We start from the raw sequence: 22,661 nt of genomic DNA on the forward strand, positions 1-22,661 counted from the left end.
ACTACAACTCAGGGCGAACCAAGGCCAACATAATAAACAAAATAAGCCATTTCCCACAGAAAGCGCTAGCTAGCCTGATAGAAATAAACAAACCAAAAGACAGTCGCTAACCCTAACTCCCTAATGTGAAAACAAGAGAAAACAATCAAAAGAAAATGGCAGTCCACCCCTACAGATTTAATACTATTTACAAAATATACAATTTATAAACAAAACCACGGCACAAAACCTAACAATTCAAAAATGCTAAATAAGATTTGGAAACCAAGAACAGCAAACAGGTGCTACTGCCAGAAAGAGCCTCGCTAGCTGTTGGGAACCGTACTTTTAAAACTCCAGGAAGTGTAGGATGGACCAATCAGCTTCCTGTACTTCCCCCAAATCCGGCCAATCAGGCAGGGCACCTATAAGAACAAGAAAATAAAAACAACACATATGGCCAGGACCGTAACATGGTCTATTAGTAATGAAGCACGATGGTTGACAAACCAATAAAGTAGCAAAACAGCAATGAAAGAACAAAATTTGATGAAAATATAGGACAATTTCTATGAATAAATAGGCAGTAACACCAGCTTGTGCTGCCCGTAAACCCAAGCAAAAAAGCTTACAGCACCTGGTATTCCCAGGCGGTCTTCCTACCAAGTACTAACCAGGCCCGGCTCTATTTGGCTGCCGAGATCGGACGAGATCGGGCGCTTAGAGAGCGGTGTGGCCGTAACATGCATTTGACATCATCAACAGCTCTTAAAAACGCTAGAGAAGCAGAATGCATGACACTTGCTAAGAAGAAGATAAATGTGGCAAAGTACAAAGTACTATAAGTGTACTGGTCTGTTACGCCCCTGTCTAGGGGGTCAGGGTGAAACATACAAAGATAAATTTGCATGTTCCCTCTCCGATCCCCAAACCAAAATCCAGGATTGAGATGTTCCAACAGAATGATATTTATTTTAAACGAAAGAAAGTGTCAAACAAAACATGACACTACAACTCAGGGCGAACCAAGGCCAACATAATAAACAAAATAAGCCATTTCCCACAGAAAGTGCTTGCTAGCCTGATAGAAAGAAACAAACCAAAAGACAGTCGCTAACCCTAACTCCCTAATGTGAAAACAAGAGAAAACAATCAAAAGAAAAATGGCAGTCCACCCCTACAGATTTAATACTATTTACAAAATATACAATTTATAAACAAAACCACGGCACAAAACCTAACAATTCAAAAATGCTAAATAAGGTTTGGAAACCAAGAACAGCAAACAGGTGCTGCTGCCAGAAAGAGCCTCGCTAGCTGTTGGCAACCGTACTTTTAAAACTCCAGGAAGTGTAGGATGGACCAATCAGCTTCCTGTACTTCCCCCAAATCCGGCCAATCAGGCAGGGCACCTATAAGAACAAGAAAATAAAAACAACACATATGGCCAGGACCGTAACATGGTCTACTAGTAATGAAGCACGATGGTTGAAAAACCAATAAAGTAGCAAAACAGCAATGAAAGAACAAAATTTGATGAAAATATAGAACAATTTCTATGAATAAATAGGCAGTAACACCAGCTTGTGCTGCCCGTAAACCCAAGCAAAAAAGCTTACAGCACCTGGTATTCCCAGGCGGTCTTCCTACCAAGTACTAACCAGGCCCGGCTCTATTTGGCTGCCGAGATCGGACGAGATCGGGCGCTTAGAGAGCTGTTTGGCCGTAAGCTGCATTTCACATCATCAACAGCTCTTAAAAACGCTGGAGAAGCAGAATGCATGACACTTGCTAAGAAGAAGATAAATGTGGCAAAGTACAAAGTACTATAACTGTACTGGTTTGTTACGCCCCTGTCCAGGGGGTCAGGGTGCAACATACAAAGATAAATTAGCATGTTCCCTCTCCGATCCCCAAACCAAAATCCAGTATCGAGATGTTCCAACAGAATGATATTTATTTTAAACGAAAGAAAGTGTCAAACAAAACATGACACTACAACTCAGGGCGAACCAAGGCCAACATAATAAACAAAATAAGCCATTTCCCACAGAAAGTGCTAGCTAGCCTGATAGAAATAAACAAACCAAAAGACAGTCGCTAACCCTAACTCCCTAATGTGAAAACAGTCCAAAGAAAATGGCTGTTCACCCCTACAGATTTAATACGATTTACAAAATATACAATTTATAAACAAAACCACGGCACAAAACCTAACAATTCAAAAATGCTAAATAAGGTTTGGAAACCAAGAACAGCAAACAGGTGCTGATGCCAGAAAGAGCCTCGCTAGCTGTTGGGAACCGTACTTTTAAAACTCCAGGAAGTGTAGGATGGACCAATCAGCTTCCTGTACTGCCCCTCAATCCGGCCAATCAGGAAGAGCACCTATAAGAACGAGAAAATAAAAACAACACATATGGCCACGACCGTAACATGGTCTACTAGTAATGAAGCACGATGGTTGAAAAACCAATAAAGTAGCAAAACAGCAATGAAAGAACAAAATTTGATGAAAATATAGAACAATTTCTATGAATAAATAGGCAGTAACACCAGCTTGAGCTGCCCGTAAACCCAAGCAAAAAAGCTTACAGCACCTGGTATTCCCAGGCGGTCTTCCTACCAAGTACTAACCAGGCCCGGCTCTATTTGGCTGCCGAGATCGGGCGAGATCGGGCGCTTAGAGAGCGGTGTGGCCGTAAGCTGCATTTGACATCATCAACAGCTCTTAAAAACGCTGGAGAAGCAGAATGCATGACACTTGCTAAGAAGAAGATAAATGTGGCAAAGTACAAAGTACTATAACTGTACTGGTCTGTTACGCCCCTGTCTAGGGGCTCAGGGTGCAACATACAAAGCTAAATTAGCATGTTCCCTCTCCGATCCCCAAACCAAAATCCAGGATCGAGATGTTCCAACAGAATGATATTTATTTTAAACGAAAGAAAGTGTCAAACAAAACATGACACTACAACTCAGGGCGAACCAAGGCCAACATAATAAACAAAATAAGCCATTTCCCACAGAAAGTTCTAGCTAGCCTGATAGAAATAAACAAACCAATAGACAGTCGCTAACCCTAACTCCCTAATGTGAAAACAAGAGAAAACAATCAAAAGAAAATGGCTGTTCACCCCTACAGATTTAATACTATTTACAAAATATACAATTTATAAACAAAACCACGGCACAAAACCTAACAATTCAAAAATGCTAAATAAGGTTTGGAAACCAAGAACAGCAAACAGGTGCTGATGCCAGAAAGAGCCTCGCTAGCTGTTGGGAACCGTACTTTTAAAACTCCAGCAAGTGTAGGATGGACCAATCAGCTTCCTGTACTGCCCCCCAATCCGGCCAATCAGGCAGGGCACCTATAAGAACAAGAAAATAAAAACAACACATATGGCCAGGACCGTAACATGGTCTACTAGTAATGAAGCACGATGGTTGGCAAACCAATAAAAGAGCAAAACAGCAATGAAAGAACAAAATTTGATGAAAATATAGAACAATTTCTATGAATAAATAGGCAGTAACACCAGCTTGTGCTGCCCGTAAACCCAAGCAAAAAAGCTTACAGCACCTGGTATTCCCAGGCGGTCTTCCTACCAAGTACTAACCAGGTCCGGCTCTATTTGGCTGCCGAGATCGGACGAGATCGGGCGCTTAGAAAGCGGTGTGGCCGTAATCTGCATTTGACATCATTAACAGCTCTTAAAAACGCTAGAGAAGCAGAATGCATGACACTTGCTAAGAAGAAGATAAATGTGGCAAAGTACAAAGTACTATAACTGTACTGGTCTGTTACGCCCCTGTCTAGGGGGTCAGGGTGAAACATACAAAGATAAATTTGCATGTTCCCTCTCCGATCCTCAAACCAAAATCCAGGATTGAGATGTTCCAACAGAATGATATTTATTTTAAACGAAAGAAAGTGTCAAACAAAACATGACACTACAACTCAGGGCGAACCAAGGCCAACATAATAAACAAAATAAGCCATTTCCCACAGAAAGTGCTAGCTAGCCTGATAGAAATAAACAAACCAAAAGATAGTCGCTAACCCTAACTCCCTAATGTGAAAACAAGAGAAAACAATCAAAAGAAAATGGCAGTCCACCCCTACAGATTTAATACTATTTACAAAATATACAATTTATAAACAAAACCACGGCACAAAACCTAACAATTCAAAAATGCTAAATAAGATTTGGAAACCAAGAACAGCAAACAGGTGCTACTGCCAGAAAGAGCCTCGCTAGCTGTTGGGAACCGTACTTTTAAAACTCCAGGAAGTGTAGGATGGACCAATCAGCTTCCTGTACTTCCCCCAAATCCGGTCAATCAGGCAGGGCGCCTATAAGAACAAGAAAATAAAAACAACACATATGGCCAGGACCGTAACATGGTCTACTAGTAATGAAGCACGATGGTTGACAAACCAATAAAGTAGCAAAACAGCAATGAAAGAACAAAATTTGATGAAAATATAGAACAATTTCTATGAATAAATAGGCAGTAACACCAGCTTGAGCTGCCCGTAAACCCAAGCAAAAAAGCTTACAGCACCTGGTATTCCCAGGCGGTCTTCCTACCAAGTACTAACCAGGCCCGGCTGTATTTGGCTGCCGAGATCGGGCGAGATCAGGCGCTTAGAGAGCGGTGTGGCCGTAAGCTGCATTTGACATCATCAACAGCTCTTAAAAACGCTGGAGAAGCAGAATGCATGACACTTGCTAAGAAGAAGATAAATGTGGCAAAGTACAAAGTACTATAACTGTACTGGTCTGTTACGCCCCTGTCTAGGGGCTCAGGGTGCAACATACAAAGATAAATTAGCATGTTCCCTCTCCGATCCCCAAACCAAAATCCAGGATCGAGATGTTCCAACAGAATGATATTTATTTTAAACGAAAGAAAGTGTCAAACAAAACATGACACTACAACTCAGGGCGAACCAAGGCCAACATAATAAACAAAATAAGCCATTTCCCACAGAAAGTGCTAGCTAGCCTGATAGAAATAAACAAACCAAAAGACAGTCGCTAACCCTAACTCCCTAATGTGAAAACAATCAAAAGAAAATGGCAGTTCACCCCTACAGATTTAATACTATTTACAAAATATACAATTTATAAACAAAACCACGGCACAAAACCTAACAATTCAAAAATGCTAAATAAGGTTTGGAAACCAAGAACAGCAAACAGGTGCTGATGCCAGAAAGAGCCTCGCTAGCTGTTGGGAACCGTACTTTTAAAACTCCAGGAAGTGTAGGATGGACCAATCAGCTTCCTGTACTGCCCCCCAATCCGGCCAATCAGGCAGGGCACCTATAAGAACAAGAAAATAAAAACAACACATATGGCCAGGACCGTAACATGGTCTACTAGTAATGAAGCACGATGGTTGGCAAACCAATAAAGTAGCAAAACAGCAATGAAAGAACAAAATTTGATGAAAATATAGAACAATTTCTATGAATAAATAGGCAGTAACACCAGCTTGTGCTGCCCGTAAACCCAAGCAAAAAAGCTTACAGCACCTGGTATTCCTAGGCGGTCTTCCTACTAAGTACTAACCAGGCCCGGCCCTATTTGGCTGCCGAGATCGGACGAGATCGGGCGCTTAGAGAGCGGTGTGGCCGTAAGCTGCATTTGACATCATCAACAGCTCTTAAAAACGCTGGAGAAGCAGAATGCATGACACTTGCTAAGAAGAAGATAAATGTGGCAAAGTACAAAGTACTATAACTGTACTGGTCTGTTACGCCCCTGTGTAGGGGCTCAGGGTGCAACATACAAAGATAAATTAGCATGTTCCTTCTCCGATCCCCAAACCAAAATCCAGGATCGAGATATCCAACAGAATGATATTTATTTTAAACGAAAGAAAGTGTCAAACAAAACATGACACTACAACTCAGGGCGAACCAAGGCCAACATAATAAACAAAATAAGCCATTTCCCACAGAAAGTGCTAGCTAGCCTGATAGAAATAAACAAACCAAAAGACAGTCGCTAACCCTAACTCCCTAATGTGAAAACAGTCCAAAGAAAATGGCAGTTCACCCCTACAGATTTAATACTATTTACAAAATATACAATTTATAAACAAAACCACGGCACAAAACCTAACAATTCAAAAATGCTAAATAAGGTTTGGAAACCAAGAACAGCAAACAGGTGCTACTGCCAGAAAGAGCCTCGCTAGCTGTTGGGAACCGTACTTTTAAATCTCCAGGAAGTGTAGGATGGACCAATCAGCTTCCTGTACTTCCCCCAAATCTGGCCAATCAGGCAGGGCACCTATAAGAACAAGAAAATAAAAACAACACATATGGCCAGGACCGTAACATGGTCTACTAGTAATGAAGCACGATGGTTGGCAAACCAATAAAATAGCAAAACAGCAATGAAAGAACAAAATTTGATGAAAATATAGAACAATTTCTATGAATAAATAGGCAGTAACACCAGCTTGTGCTGCCCGCAAACCCAAGCAAAAAAGCTTACAGCACCTGGTATTCCCAGGCGGTCTTCCTACCAAGTACTAACCAGGCCCGGCCCTATTTGGCTGCCAAGATCGGACGAGATCGGGCGCTTAGAGAGCGGTGTGGCCGTAAGCTGCATTTGACATCATCAACAGCTCTTAAAAACGCTGGAGAAGCAGAATGCATGACACTTGCTAAGAAGAAGATAAATGTGGCAAAGTACAAAGTACTATAACTGTACTGGTCTGTTACGCCCCTGTCTAGGGGCTCAGGGTGCAACATACAAAGATAAATTAGCATGTTCCCTCTCCGATCCCCAAACCAAAATCCAGGATCGAGATGTTCCAACAGAATGATATTTATTTTAAACGAAAGAAAGTGTCAAACAAAACATGACACTACAACTCAGGGCGAACCAAGGCCAACATAATAAACAAAATAAGCCATTTCCCACAGAAAGTGCTAGCTAGCCTGATAGAAATAAACAAACCAAAAGACAGTCGCTAACCCTAACTCCCTAATGTGAAAACAGTCCAAAGAAAATGGCAGTTCACCCCTACAGATTTAATACTATTTACAAAATATACAATTTATAAACAAAACCACGGCACAAAACCTAACAATTCAAAAATGCTAAATAAGGTTTGGAAACCAAGAACAGCAAACAGGTGCTGATGTCAGAAAGAGCCTCGCTAGCTGTTGGGAACAGTACTTTTAAAACTCCAGGAAGTGTAGGATGGACCAATCAGCTTCCTGTACTGCCCCCCAATCCGGCCAATCAGGCAGGGCACCTATAAGAACAAGAAAATAAAAACAACACATATGGCCAGGACCGTAACATGGTCTACTAGTAATGAAGCACGATGGTTGGCAAACCAATAAAGTAGCAAAACAGCAATGAAAGAACAAAATTTGATGAAAATATAGAACAATTTCTATGAATAAATAGGCAGTAACACCAGCTTGTGCTGCCCGTAAACCCAAGCAAAAAAGCTTACAGCACCTGGTATTCCCAGGCGGTCTTCCTACCAAGTACTAACCAGGCCCGGCTCTATTTGGCTGCTGAGATCGGACGAGATCGGGCGCTTAGAGAGCGGTGTGGCCGTAAGCTGCATTTGACATCATCAACAGCTCCTAAAAACGCTGGAGAAGCAGAATGCATGACACTTGCTAAGAAGAAGATAAATGTGGCAAAGTACAAAGTACTATAACTGTACTGGTCTGTTACGCCCCTGTCTAGGGGGTCAGGGTGCAACATACAAAGATAAATTAGCATGTTCCCTCTCCGATCCCCAAACCAAAATCCAGGATCGAGATGTTCCAACAGAATGATATTTATTTTAAACGAAAGAAAGTGTCAAACAAAACATGACACTACAACTCAGGGCGAACCAAGGCCAACATAATAAACAAAATAAGCCATTTCCCACAGAAAGTGCTAACTAGCCTGATAGAAATAAACAAACCAAAAGACAGTCGCTAACCCTAACTCCCTAATGTGAAAACAGTCCAAAGAAAATGGCAGTTCACCCCTACAGATTTAATACTATTTACAAAATATACAATTTATAAACAAAACCACGGCACAAAACCTAACAATTCAAAAATGCTAAATAAGGTTTGGAAACCAAGAACAGCAAACAGGTGCTGATGTCAGAAAGAGCCTCGCTAGCTGTGTGGAACAGTACTTTTAAAACTCCCGGAAGTGTAGGATGGACCAATCAGCTTCCTGTACTGCCCCCCAATCCGGCCAATCAGGCAGGGCACCTATAAGAACAACAAAATAAAAACAACACATATGGCCAGGACCGTAACATGGTCTACTAGTAATGAAGCGCGATGGTTGGCAAACCAATAAAGTAGCAAAACAGCAATGAAAGAACAAAATTTGATTAAAATATAGAACAATTTCTATGAATAAATATGCAGTAACACCAGCTTGTGCTGCCCGTAAACCCAAGCAAAAAAGCTTACAGCACCTGGTATTCCCAGGCGGTCTTCCTACCAAGTACTAACCAGGCCCGGCTCTATTTGGCTGCCGAGATCGGACGAGATCGGGCGCTTAGAGAGCGGTGTGGCCGTAAGCTGCATTTGACATCATCAACAGCTCTTAAAAACGCTGGAGAAGCAGAATGCATGACACTTGCTAAGAAGAAGATAAATGTGGCAAAGTACAAAGTACTATAACTGTACTGGTCTGTTACGCCCTTGTCTAGGGGGTCAGGGTGCAACATACAAAGATAAATTAGCATGTTCCCTCTCCGATCCCCAAACCAAAATCCAGGATCGAGATGTTCCAACAGAATGATATTTATTTTAAACGAAAGAAAGTGTCAAACAAAACATGACACTACAACTCAGGGCGAACCAAGGCCAACATAATAAACAAAATAAGCCATTTCCCACAGAAAGTGCTAGCTAGCCTGATAGAAATAAACAAACCAAAAGACAGTCGCTAACCCTAACTCCCTAATGTGAAAACAAGAGAAAACAATCAAAAGAAAATGGCAGTCCACCCCTACAGATTTAATACTATTTACAAAATATACAATTTATAAACAAAACCACGGCACAAAACCTAACAATTCAAAAATGCTAAATAAGGTTTGGAAAGCAAGAACAGCAAACAGGTGCTGCTGCCAGAAAGAGCCTCGCTAGCTGTTGGGAACTGTACTTTTAAAACTCCAGGAAGTGTAGGATGGACCAATCAGCTTCCTGTACTTCCCCCAAATCCGGCCAATCAGGCAGGGCACCTATAAGAACAACAAAATAAAAACAACACATATGGCCAGGACCCTAACATGGTCTACTAGTAATGAAGCACGATGGTTGACAAACCAATAAAGTAGCAAAACAGCAATGAAAGAACAAAATTTGATGAAAATATAGAACAATTTCTATGAATAAATAGGCAGTAACACCAGCTTGTGCTGCCCGTAAACCCAAGCAAAAAAGCTTACAGCACCTGGTATTCCCAGGCGGTCTTCCTACCAAGTACTAACCAGGCCCGGCCCTATTTTTCAATTCAATTTCAATTCAATTCAATTTCAATTCAACTTTATTTATATAGCGCCAATTCACAACAAAGTCATCTCAGGGCACTTTACAGAATAAAGTCAAGATTATAAAGATATATAAAGAGAACCCAACAATTCCCCCTGGAGCAAGCCATAGGCAACAGTGGAGAGGAAAAACTCCCTTTAACGGAAGAAACCTCCAGCAGAACCAGGCTCAGGGTGGACGGCCATCTGCCTCGACCGGTTGGGGTGAGTGGAAAGGGGAGAGAGAAAAGAACAGAGCAACAAAAAGCAATAACAAAACATCGGGCAGATTGGTAGGACCAGTAGCTGCACGCTGGAAGACACACAGCTTCAAAGCCGGGGGACACCTGCAGAAGGGGACAGAGAGAGGGGGACAGAGGAGGACAAAGACAACTACGGGAGAGAACACACAGAGTTAATGACATACAGTGGTGAGAATTGCGGGGTGAGAGGAGAGGAGAGATGGTCAAGAGGAGGAAAGGAGCTCAGTGCATTGGGGGGTGGGTCCCCCAGCAGTCTAAGCCTATGGCAGCATAACTATAACTAACTATATGCTTTATTAAAGAGGAAGGTTTTAAGCTTAGACTTAAAAGTAGAGAGGGTGTCTGCTTCCCGAATCTGAACTGGGAGCTGGTTCCACAAGAGAGGAGCTTGATAGCTAAAGGCTCTACCTCCCATTCTACTTTTGGAAATTCTGGGAACCACAAGTAGGCCTGCATTCTGAGAGCGAAGTGGTCTACTGGGATGATATGGTGCTATGAGGTCTTCTATATATGATGGAGCCTGACCATTCAGAGCTTTATATGTAAGAAGCAGGGTTTTAAATTCTATTTTAAATTTAATGGGAAGCCAATGGAGAGAAGCTAGTGAAGGTGAAATATGATCTCTCTTGCTAGTTCCAGTCAGCACTCTTGCTGCAGCATTTTGGATTAATTGCAGGCTCTTTAGGGAGTTACTGGGGCATCTTGAAAGTAGGGAATTTCAATTATTTACTTATTATTATTTACTTTTTCAATTATTTTAGAAATAAAGGGGAGATTAGATATTGGTCTGTAATTGGCTAAAACACCTGGGTCAAGACAGGGTTTTTTAAGTAATGGTTTAATTACAGCTACCTTATAGGCCTGTGGTACATAGCCTGTTTCTAAAGATAGATTGATGATATCTAATATGAACGTATCTATTAAGGGTAAAGCTTCCTTGAGCAGCTTAGTTGGAATAGGGTCTAGCAGAAAGGTTGTTGGTTTAGATGAGGTAATAATTGAAGTTAGCTCAGAGAGATCTATGGGTAAAAAGCAGTCTAACAGGGAGTGGGGCCTTATCCATGATTCTAGCACTGCTGTACATGAAGATCTATCTGTAATTTTTGGGGGGAGGATCTGGTGAATACTTTCTCTAATAGCTACAATTTTATTCATAAAGAAGGTCATGAAGTCATTGCTGCTCAAAGTTAAGGGAATAGTAGGCTCAACAGAACTATGGCTCTTAGTCAGCCTGGCTACAGTGCTGAACAGAAACCGGGGGTTGTTCTTGTTTTCTTCTATTAATGATGAATAATATGCTGTTCTGGCATCACTGAGAGCTTTTTTGTACGTTTTTAAACTATTTTTCCAGGCTAAATGAGATTCTTCTAACTTTCTGGAACGCCACTTCCTTTCTAACTTTCGTGTTTCCTGTTTTAAGTTGCGTGTTTGTGAACTATACCATGGAGATCGCCTCTGCTGATTTACTGCCTTCTTTTTTAGAGGGGCAACACTATCGAGTATTGTACGTAGTGAGGCTGCAGAATTGTCAACAAGATAATCTACTTGTGCAGGAGTAACATTAAGGAGACTACTTCCCATTGTATTAACATATGGTGAAGCAAATGATGAAGAAATAATTTCTTTAAATTTGTTGAAAGCTTTTTCACTTAAGCATCTGCTATAGTGGAATTTTTCCCTAACTGCTATATAGTCCGTTATTGTAAATTCAAATGTTATTAAAAAATGGTCAGACAGAAGAGAGTTGTGAGGAAATATTGTTAAATTATCCGTTTCAATTCCATACGTAAGGACAAGGTCTAACGTGTGACTAAAACAGTGAGCATCTACATGAATGTTAAAGTCACCCACTATAATGACTTTATCTGTACTAAGCACTAAATCAGCTAGAAAATCAGAAAATTCAATCAAAAACTCTGAATAAGGGACTGGAGGACGGTACATGATAACAAATAATAGTGGTTTTTGAGTTTTCCAGTTTGGGTGTGAAAGGCTAAGAGTAAGGCTCTCAAATGAGTTATAACTATGTTTAGGTCATGGGTTTATTGATAAGCTACAATGGAAGATTGCTGCAACTCCTCCACCTCGGCCTGTGCTTCTAGGAACATGATAATTAATATGACTTGGGGGGGTTGACTCATTTAGACTGACATATTCTTCCTGCTGCAACCAAGTTTCAGTGAGACAAAATAAATCGAATTGATGATCATTTATCAAGTCATTTACTAACAGAGATTTAGAAGATAGAGATCTGATATTTAATAATCCACATTTAATAGTTTTGGGGTTTTGTTCTGTAAGAGGAGTAGTCTTAACTTTTATTAGGTTATTATGATTAACTCCTCTTGTTGTCATATTTACTTTATGTAATTTAGGTCGGGGAACAGACACAGTCTCTATAGGTATGTTGGAGTTGTGGGGGGTTGACGGTTGTAAGGACACTGCAGAGAGGCGTGTAGGACTGGATCTCTGCATCCTAGGCTCAACTCTGGATTGTCATACTTTTGGTTGTCTAATAAAACCAGCCATATTTCTGGATAAGAAAGCTGCACCATCTAAAGTAGGATGGATGCCATCTCTCCTAATCAGCCTAGGTTTTCCCCAAAAACGTTTCCAATTGTCTATGTAGCCCACATCGTTTGCTGGACACCACCTAGACAGCCAGTGGTTGAATGACGACATGCGGGTGTACATGTCGTCACTGGTCAGATTTGGCAGGGGACCAGAGAAAATTACGGAGTCCGACATTGTTTTTGCAAAGTTACACACCGATTCAACATTCATTTTAGTGACCTCCGATTTACGTAATCGGGCGTCATTAACTCCCACGTGAATAATAATATTACTGTATATACGTTTATCCTTAGCCAGGAGTTTCAAATATGATTCAACGTCGCCCGCTCTGGCCCCAGGAAGACATTTGACTACGGCCGCTGGAGTCTCTAACTTCACGTTTCTGACTATGGAGCTGCCAATTACCAGAGTTGGTTTCTCAGCGGGTGTGTCGCTGAGTGGGGAAAATCGATTAGAAACATGAACCGACTGGTGGTGAACCTCGGGCGTCTGTTTAGCATTAGATCTCTTACGAACCGTCACCCAGCCGGACTGGCTTCCCGGCTGCTCGGGAACTGCCGGGGGACAGCTAGCAGGGGCTACGCTAGGTCGGCCCGCACCAGCTACCGGGGCCTGACTAGCGGAGTTGTTTTCCATGGTGCGGAGCAGTGCTTCCAATTCCGCGAGCCTCACCTCCAAAGCTGCAAAAACCTTACACTTATTACATATACCATTATCACTAAAGGAGGCAGAGGAAAAACTGAACATGAGACACACCGAGCAAGTGAGAGAAGGAGAGACAGAGGGAGACTGGCTGCCGAGATCGGACGAGATCGGGCGCTTAGAGAGCGGTGTGGCCGTAAGCTGCATTTGACATCATCAACAGCTCTTAAAAACGCTGGAGAAGCAGAATGCATGACACTTGCTAAGAAGAAGATAAATGTGGCAAAGTACAAAGTACTATAACTGTACTGGTCTGTTACGCCCCTGTCTAGGGGGTCAGGGTGCAACATACAAAGATAAATTAGCATGTTCCCTCTCCGATCCCCAAACCAAAATCCAGGATCGAGATGTTCCAACAGAATGATATTTATTTTAAACGAAAGAAAGTGTCAAACAAAACATGACACTACAACTCAGGGCGAACCAAGGCCAACATAATAAACAAAATAAGCCATTTCCCACAGAAAGTGCTAGCTAGCCTGATAGAAATAAACAAACCAAAAGACAGTCGCTAACCCTAACTCCCTAATGTGAAAACAGTCCAAAGAAAATGGCAGTTCACCCCTACAGATTTAATACTATTTACAAAATATACAATTTATAAACAAAACCACGGCACAAAACCTAACAATTCAAAAATGCTAAATAAGGTTTGGAAACCAAGAACAGCAAACAGGTGCTGATGTCAGAAAGAGCCTCGCTAGCTGTTGGGAACAGTACTTTTAAAACTCCAGGAAGTGTAGGATGGACCAATCAGCTTCCTGTACTGCCCCCCAATCCGGCCAATCAGGCAGGGCACCTATAAGAACAAGAAAATAAAAACAACACATATGGCCAGGACCGTAACATGGTCTACTAGTAATGAAGCACGATGGTTGGCAAACCAATAAAGTAGCAAAACAGCAATGAAAGAACAAAATTTGATGAAAATATAGAACAATTTCTATGAATAAATAGGCAGTAACACCAGCTTGTGCTGCCCGTAAACCCAAGCAAAAAAGCTTACAGCACCTGGTATTCCCAGGCGGTCTTCCTACCAAGTACTAACCAGGCCCGGCTCTATTTGGCTGCCGAGATCGGACGAGATCGGGCGCTTAGAGAGCGGTGTGGCCGTAAGCTGCATTTGACATCATCAACAGCTCCTAAAAACGCTGGAGAAGCAGAATGCATGACACTTGCTAAGAAGAAGATAAATGTGGCAAAGTACAAAGTACTATAACTGTACTGGTCTGTTACGCCCCTGTCTAGGGGGTCAGGGTGCAACATACAAAGATAAATTAGCATGTTCCCTCTCCGATCCCCAAACCAAAATCCAGGATCGAGATGTTCCAACAGAATGATATTTATTTTAAACGAAAGAAAGTGTCAAACAAAACATGACACTACAACTCAGGGCGAACCAAGGCCAACATAATAAACAAAATAAGCCATTTCCCACAGAAAGTGCTAGCTAGCCTGATAGAAATAAACAAACCAAAAGACAGTCGCTAACCCTAACTCCCTAATGTGAAAACAGTCCAAAGAAAATGGCAGTTCACCCCTACAGATTTAATACTATTTACAAAATATACAATTTATAAACAAAACCACGGCACAAAACCTAACAATTCAAAAATGCTAAATAAGGTTTGGAAACCAAGAACAGCAAACAGGTGCTGATGTCAGAAAGAGCCTCGCTAGCTGTTGGGAACAGTACTTTTAAAACTCCAGGAAGTGTAGGATGGACCAATCAGCTTCCTGTACTGCCCCCCAATCCGGCCAATCAGGCAGGGCACCTATAAGAACAAGAAAATAAAAACAACACATATGGCCAGGACCGTAACATGGTCTACTAGTAATGAAGCACGATGGTTGGCAAACCAATAAAGTAGCAAAACAGCAATGAAAGAACAAATTTGATGAAAATATAGAACAATTTCTATGAATAAATAGGCAGTAACACCAGCTTGTGCTGCCCGTAAACCCAAGCAAGAAAGCTTACAGCACCTGGTATTCCCAGGCGGTCTTCCTACCAAGTACTAACCAGGCCCGGCCCTATTTGGCTGCCGAGATCGGACGAGATCGGGCGCTTAGAGAGCGGTGTGGCCGTAACATGCATTTGACATCATCAACAGCTCTTAAAAACGCTAGAGAAGCAGAATGCATGACACTTGCTAAGAAGAAGATAAATGTGGCAAAGTACAAAGTACTATAACTGTACTGGTATGTTACGCCCCTGTCTAGGGGGTCAGGGTGCAACATACAAAGATAAATTAGCATGTTCCCTCTCCGATCCCCAAACCAAAATCCAGGATCGAGATGTTCCAACAGAATGATATTTATTTTAAACGAAAGAAAGTGTCAAACAAAACATGACACTACAACTCAGGGCGAACCAAGGCCAACATAATAAACAAAATAAGCCATTTCCCACAGAAAGTGCTAGCTAGCCTGATAGAAATAAACAAACCAAAAGACAGTCGCTAACCCTAACTCCCTAATGTGAAAACAGTCCAAAGAAAATGGCAGTTCACCCCTACAGATTTAATACTATTTACAAAATATACAATTTATAAACAAAACCACGGCACAAAACCTAACAATTCAAAAATGCTAAATAAGGTTTGGAAACCAAGAACAGCAAACAGGTGCTGATGTCAGAAAGAGCCTCGCTAGCTGTTGGGAACAGTACTTTTAAAACTCCAGGAAGTGTAGGATGGACCAATCAGCTTCCTGTACTGCCCCCCAATCCGGCCAATCAGGCAGGGCACCTATAAGAACAAGAAAATAAAAACAACACATATGGCCAGGACCGTAACATGGTCTACTAGTAATGAAGCACGATGGTTGGCAAACCAATAAAGTAGCAAAACAGCAATGAAAGAACAAAATTTGATGAAAATATAGAACAATTTCTATGAATAAATAGGCAGTAACACCAGCTTGTGCTGCCCGTAAACCCAAGCAAAAAAGCTTACAGCACCTGGTATTCCCAGGCGGTCTTCCTACCAAGTACTAACTAGGCCCGGCTCTATTTGGCTGCCGAGATCGGACGAGATCGGGCGCTTAGAGAGCGGTGTGGCCGTAAGCTGCATTTGACATCATCAACAGCTCCTAAAAACGCTGGAGAAGCAGAATGCATGACACTTGCTAAGAAGAAGATAAATGTGGCAAAGTACAAAGTACTATAACTGTACTGGTCTGTTACGCCCCTGTCTAGGGGGTCAGGGTGCAACATACAAAGATAAATTAGCATGTTCCCTCTCCGATCCCCAAACCAAAATCCAGGATCGAGATGTTCCAACAGAATGATATTTATTTTAAACGAAAGAAAGTGTCAAACAAAACATGACACTACAACTCAGGGCGAACCAAGGCCAACATAATAAACAAAATAAGCCATTTCCCACAGAAAGTGCTAGCTAGCCTGATAGAAATAAACAAACCAAAAGACAGTCGCTAACCCTAACTCCCTAATGTGAAAACAGTCCAAAGAAAATGGCAGTTCACCCCTACAGATTTAATACTATTTACAAAATATACAATTTATAAACAAAACCACGGCACAAAACCTAACAATTCAAAAATGCTAAATAAGGTTTGGAAACCAAGAACAGCAAACAGGTGCTGATGTCAGAAAGAGCCTCGCTAGCTGTTGGGAACAGTACTTTTAAAACTCCAGGAAGTGTAGGATGGACCAATCAGCTTCCTGTACTGCCCCCCAATCCGGCCAATCAGGCAGGGCACCTATAAGAACAAGAAAATAAAAACAACACATATGGCCAGGACCGTAACATGGTCTACTAGTAATGAAGCACGATGGTTGGCAAACCAATAAAGTAGCAAAACAGCAATGAAAGAACAAAATTTGATGAAAATATAGAACAATTTCTATGAATAAATAGGCAGTAACACCAGCTTGTGCTGCCCGTAAACCCAAGCAAAAAAGCTTACAGCACCTGGTATTCCCAGGCGGTCTTCCTACCAAGTACTAACCAGGCCCGGCTCTATTTGGCTGCCGAGATCGGACGAGATCGGGCGCTTAGAGAGCGGTGTGGCCGTAAGCTGCATTTGACATCATCAACAGCTCCTAAAAACGCTGGAGAAGCAGAATGCATGACACTTGCTAAGAAGAAGATAAATGTGGCAAAGTACAAAGTACTATAACTGTACTGGTCTGTTACGCCCCTGTCTAGGGGGTCAGGGTGCAACATACAAAGATAAATTAGCATGTTCCCTCTCCGATCCCCAAACCAAAATCCAGGATCGAGATGTTCCAACAGAATGATATTTATTTTAAACGAAAGAAAGTGTCAAACAAAACATGACACTACAACTCAGGGCGAACCAAGGCCAACATAATAAACAAAATAAGCCATTTCCCACAGAAAGTGCTAGCTAGCCTGATAGAAATAAACAAACCAAAAGACAGTCGCTAACCCTAACTCCCTAATGTGAAAACAATCCAAAGAAAATGGCAGTTCACCCCTACAGATTTAATACTATTTAAAAAATATACAATTTATAAACAAAACCACGGCACAAAACCTAACAATTCAGAAATGCTAAATAAGGTTTGGAAACCAAGAACAGCAAACAGGTGCTGATGCCAGAAAGAGCCTCGCTAGCTGTTGGGAACCGTACTTTTAAAACTCCAGCAAGTGTAGGATGGACCAATCAGCTTCCTGTACTGCCCCCCAATCCGGCCAATCAGGCAGGGCACCTATAAGAACAAGAAAATAAAAACAACACATATGGCCAGGACCGTAACATGGTCTATTAGTAATGAAGCACGATGGTTGACAAACCAATAAAGTAGCAAAACAGCAATGAAAGAACAAAATTTGATGAAAATATAGAACAATTTCTATGAATAAATAGGCAGTAACACCAGCTTGTGCTGCCCGTAAACCCAAGCAAAAAAGCTTACAGCACCTGGTATTCCCAGGCGGTCTTCCTACCAAGTACTAACCAGGCCCGGCCCTATTTTTCAATTCAATTTCAATTCAATTCAATTTCAATTCAACTTTATTTATATAGCGCCAATTCACAACAAAGTCATCTCAGGGCACTTTACAGAATAAAGTCAAGATTATAAAGATATATAAAGAGAACCCAACAATTCCCCCTGGAGCAAGCCATAGGCAACAGTGGAGAGGAAAAACTCCCTTTAACGGAAGAAACCTCCAGCAGAACCAGGCTCAGGGTGGACGGCCATCTGCCTCGACCGGTTGGGGTGAGTGGAAAGGGGAGAGAGAAAAGAACAGAGCAACAAAAAGCAATAACAAAACATCGGGCAGATTGGTAGGACCAGTAGCTGCACGCTGGAAGACACACAGCTTCAAAGCCGGGGGACACCTGCAGAAGGGGACAGAGAGAGGGGGACAGAGGAGGACAAAGACAACTACGGGAGAGAACACACAGAGTTAATGACATACAGTGGTGAGAATTGCGGGGTGAGAGGAGAGGAGAGATGGTCAAGAGGAGGAAAGGAGCTCAGTGCATTGGGGGGTGGGTCCCCCAGTAGTCTAAGCCTATGGCAGCATAACTATAACTAACTATATGCTTTATTAAAGAGGAAGGTTTTAAACTTAGACTTAAAAGTAGAGAGGGTGTCTGCTTCCCGAATCTGAACTGGGAGCTGGTTCCACAAGAGAGGAGCTTGATAGCTAAAGGCTCTACCTCCCATTCTACTTTTGGAAATTCTGGGAACCACAAGTAGGCCTGCATTCTGAGAGCGAAGTGGTCTACTGGGATGATATGGTGCTATGAGGTCTTCTATATATGATGGAGCCTGACCATTCAGAGCTTTTTATGTAAGAAGCAGGGTGTTAAATTCTATTTTAAATTTAATGGGAAGCCAATGGAGAGAAGCTAGTGAAGGTGAAATATGATCTCTCTTGCTAGTTCCAGTCAGCACTCTTGCTGCAGCATTTTGGATTAATTTCAGGCTCTTTAGGGAGTTACTGGGGCATCTTGAAAGTAGGGAATTACAGTAGTCCAACCTAGAAGTAACAAATGCATGGACCAGTTTTTCGGCATCACTTTGAGACAGTATGCTCCTAATTTTGGCAATGTTCCGTAGGTGGAAGAAGGCTGTTCTAGAGATTTGTTTTATATGTGACTTAAAGGACAGATCCTGATCAAAAATAACTCCAAGGTTCCTTGCAGTAGTACTGGAGGCCAGACTTATGCCATCTAGGGTAACAATATGGTTGGACATCATATCTCTGATATTTTTGGGCCCAAATACTATGACTTCAGTTTTGTCTGAGTTTAAAAGTAAAAAATTGTGGGACATCCAGGCCTTTATGTCTTGTAGGCATGCTTGAAGCTTTATTAACTGATTATTTTCATCTGGTTCCATAGATAAATATAGCTGGGTATCATCAGCATAACAGTGGAAATTTATGGAGTGTTTTCTAATAATGTTGCCTAAAGGAGACATATATAAAGTAAAAAGTATTGGTCCTAACACAGAGCCTTGTGGAACTCCATAGCTAACCTTTGTGTGCATGGAGGATTCATCATTAACATGAACAAATTGAAATCTATCAGACAGATAGGATTTAAACCAACCTAGTGCAGTTCCTGTAATTCCAATTTCATGTTCCAGTCTCTGTAATAAAATGTTATGATCAATGGTATCAAATGCGGCACTAAGATCTAACAGAACAAGTATAGAGATGAGTCCATTATCTGAGGCCATGAGAAGATCGTTGGTGACTTTTACCAGTGCTGTTTCTGTACTATGATGAACTCTAAATCCTGACTGAAACTCTTCACACAAATTATTCCTATGAAGGTGATCACATAATTGTTTTGCGACTACTTTTTCAATTATTTTAGAAATAAAGGGGAGATTAGATATTGGTCTGTAATTGGCTAAAACACCTGGGTCAAGACAGGGTTTTTTAAGTAATGGTTTAATTACAGCTACCTTATAGGCCTGTGGTACATAGCCTGTTTCTAAAGATAGATTGATGATATCTAATATGAACGTATCTATTAAGGGTAAAGCTTCCTTGAGCAGCTTAGTTGGAATAGGGTCTAGCAGACAGGTTGTTGGTTTAGATGAGGTAATAATTGAAGTTAGCTCAGAGAGATCTATGGGTAAAAAGCAGTCTAACAGGGAGTGGGGCCTTATCCATGATTCTAGCACTGCTGTACATGAAGATCTATCTGTAATTTTTGGGGGGAGGATCTGGTGAATACTTTCTCTAATAGCTACAATTTTATTCATAAAGAAGGTCATGAAGTCATTGCTGCTCAAAGTTAAGGGAATAGTAGGCTCAACAGAACTATGGCTGTTAGTCAGCCTGGCTACAGTGCTGAACAGAAACAGGGGGTTGTTCTTGTTTTCTTCTATTAATGATAAGAAAAGATAAATGTGGCAAAGTACAAAGTACTATAACTGTACTGGTATGTTACGCCCCTGTCTAGGGGGTCAGGGTGCAACATACAAAGATAAATTAGCATGTTCCCTCTCCGATCCCCAAACCAAAATCACGGATCGAGATGTTCCAACAGAATGATATTTATTTTAAACGAAAGAAAGTGTCAAACAAAACATGACACTACAACTCAGGGCGAACCAAGGCCAACATAATAAACAAAATAAGCCATTTCCCACAGAAAGTGCTAGCTAGCCTGATAGAAATAAACAAACCAAAAGACAGTCGCTAACCCTAACTCCCTAATGTGAAAACAAGAGAAAACAATCAAAAGAAAATGGCAGTCCACCCCTACAGATTTAATACTATTTACAAAATATACAATTTATAAACAAAACCACGGCACAAAACCTAACAATTCAAAAATGCTAAATAAGGTTTGGAAAGCAAGAACAGCAAACAGGTGCTGCTGCCAGAAAGAGCCTCGCTAGCTGTTGGGAACCGTACTTTTAAAACTCCAGGAAGTGTAGGATGGACCAATCAGCTTCCTGTACTTCCCCCAAATCCGGCCAATCAGACAGGGCACCTATAAGAACAACAAAATAAAAACAACACATATGGCCAGGACCATAACATGGTCTACTAGTAATGAAGCACGATGGTTGACAAACCAATAAAGTAGCAAAACAGCAATGAAAGAACAAAATTTGATGAAAATATAGAACAATTTCTATGAATAAATAGGCAGTAACACCAGCTTGTGCTGCCCGTAAACTCAAGCAAAAAAGCTTACAGCACCTGGTATTCCCAGGCGGTCTTCCTAACAAGTACTAACCAGGCCCGGCTCTATTTGGCTGCCGAGATCGGACGAGATCGGGCGCTTAGAGAGCGGTGTGGCCGTAAGCTGCATTTGACATCATCAACAGCTCTTAAAAACGCTGGAGAAGCAGAATGCATGACACTTGCTAAGAAGAAGATAAATGTGGCAAAGTACAAAGTACTATAACTGTACTGGTCTGTTACGCCCCTGTCTAGGGTGTCAGGGTGCAACATACAAAGATAAATTAGCATGTTCCCTCTCCGATCCCCAAACCAAAATCCAGGATCGAGATGTTCCAACAGAATGATATTTATTTTAAACGAAAGAAAGTGTCAAACAAAACATGACACTACAACTCAGGGCGAACCAAGGCCAACATAATAAACAAAATAAGCCATTTCCCACAGAAAGTGCTAGCTAGCCTGATAGAAATAAACAAACCAAAAGACAGTCGCTAACCCTAACTCCATAATGTGAAAACAAGAGAAAACAATCAAAAGAAAATGGCAGTCCACCCCTACAGATTTAATACTATTTACAAAATATACAATTTATAAACAAAACCACGGCACAAAACCTAACAATTCAAAAATGCTAAATAAGGTTTGGAAAGCAAGAACAGCAAACAGGTGCTGCTGCCAGAAAGAGCCTCGCTAGCTGTTGGGAACCGTACTTTTAAAACTCCAGGAAGTGTAGGATGGACCAATCAGCTTCCTGTACTTCCCCCAAATCCGGCCAATCAGGCAGGGCACCTATAAGAACAACAAAATAAAAACAACACATATGGCCAGGACCATAACATGGTCTACTAGCAATGAAGCACGATGGTTGACAAACCAATAAAGTAGCAAAACAGCAATGAAAGAACAAAATTTGATGAAAATATAGAACAATTTCTATGAATAAATAGGCAGTAACACCAGCTTGTGCTGCCCGTAAACCCAAGCAAAAAAGCTTACAGCACCTGGTATTCCCAGGCGGTCTTCCTACCAAGTACTAACCAGGCCCGGCTCTATTTGGCTGCCGAGATCGGACGAGATCGGGCGCTTAGAGAGCGGTGTGGCCGTAAGCTGCATTTGACATCATCAACAGCTCTTAAAAACGCTGGAGAAGCAGAATGCATGACACTGGCTAAGAAGAAGATAAATGTGGCAAAGTACAAAGAACTATAACTGTACTGGTCCGTTACGCCCCTGTCTAGGGGGTCAGGGTGCAACATACAAAGATAAATTAGCATGTTCCCTCTCCGATCCCCAAACCAAAATCCAGGATCGAGATGTTCCAACAGAATGATATTTATTTTAAACGAAAGAAAGTGTCAAACAAAACATGACACTACAACTCAGGGCGAACCAAGGCCAACATAATAAACAAAATAAGCCATTTCCCACAGAAAGTGCTAGCTAGCCTGAT

At 41.5% G+C, this 22,661-nt stretch overlaps 15 pseudogenes; all 15 read right to left on the reverse strand.

The window, feature by feature from the left end:
- Positions 1-604: 604 nt before the first annotated feature.
- Positions 605-723, reverse strand: LOC137122468 (5S ribosomal RNA; annotated as a pseudogene).
- Positions 724-1,591: 868 nt separating this feature from the next.
- Positions 1,592-1,710, reverse strand: LOC137122466 (5S ribosomal RNA; annotated as a pseudogene).
- An 857-nt stretch (positions 1,711-2,567) lies between these two features.
- Positions 2,568-2,686, reverse strand: LOC137122457 (5S ribosomal RNA; annotated as a pseudogene).
- Positions 2,687-3,553: 867 nt separating this feature from the next.
- LOC137122470 (5S ribosomal RNA) lies at positions 3,554-3,672 on the reverse strand (annotated as a pseudogene).
- An 867-nt stretch (positions 3,673-4,539) lies between these two features.
- LOC137122476 (5S ribosomal RNA) lies at positions 4,540-4,658 on the reverse strand (annotated as a pseudogene).
- An 857-nt stretch (positions 4,659-5,515) lies between these two features.
- LOC137122464 (5S ribosomal RNA) lies at positions 5,516-5,634 on the reverse strand (annotated as a pseudogene).
- An 856-nt stretch (positions 5,635-6,490) lies between these two features.
- LOC137122462 (5S ribosomal RNA) lies at positions 6,491-6,609 on the reverse strand (annotated as a pseudogene).
- An 857-nt stretch (positions 6,610-7,466) lies between these two features.
- LOC137122461 (5S ribosomal RNA) lies at positions 7,467-7,585 on the reverse strand (annotated as a pseudogene).
- An 857-nt stretch (positions 7,586-8,442) lies between these two features.
- Positions 8,443-8,561, reverse strand: LOC137122479 (5S ribosomal RNA; annotated as a pseudogene).
- A 5,493-nt stretch (positions 8,562-14,054) lies between these two features.
- LOC137122441 (5S ribosomal RNA) lies at positions 14,055-14,173 on the reverse strand (annotated as a pseudogene).
- An 856-nt stretch (positions 14,174-15,029) lies between these two features.
- LOC137122471 (5S ribosomal RNA) lies at positions 15,030-15,148 on the reverse strand (annotated as a pseudogene).
- Positions 15,149-16,005: 857 nt separating this feature from the next.
- On the reverse strand, positions 16,006-16,124 carry LOC137122460 (5S ribosomal RNA; annotated as a pseudogene).
- Positions 16,125-16,981: 857 nt separating this feature from the next.
- On the reverse strand, positions 16,982-17,100 carry LOC137122442 (5S ribosomal RNA; annotated as a pseudogene).
- Positions 17,101-21,214: 4,114 nt separating this feature from the next.
- On the reverse strand, positions 21,215-21,333 carry LOC137122453 (5S ribosomal RNA; annotated as a pseudogene).
- An 867-nt stretch (positions 21,334-22,200) lies between these two features.
- LOC137122443 (5S ribosomal RNA) lies at positions 22,201-22,319 on the reverse strand (annotated as a pseudogene).
- Between the last annotated feature and the right edge of the window lie 342 nt (positions 22,320-22,661).

Source organism: Channa argus, unplaced genomic scaffold, assembly GCF_033026475.1.
Source record: "Channa argus isolate prfri unplaced genomic scaffold, Channa argus male v1.0 Contig160, whole genome shotgun sequence".
NCBI classification, from domain to species: Eukaryota; Metazoa; Chordata; class Actinopteri; order Anabantiformes; family Channidae; genus Channa; species Channa argus.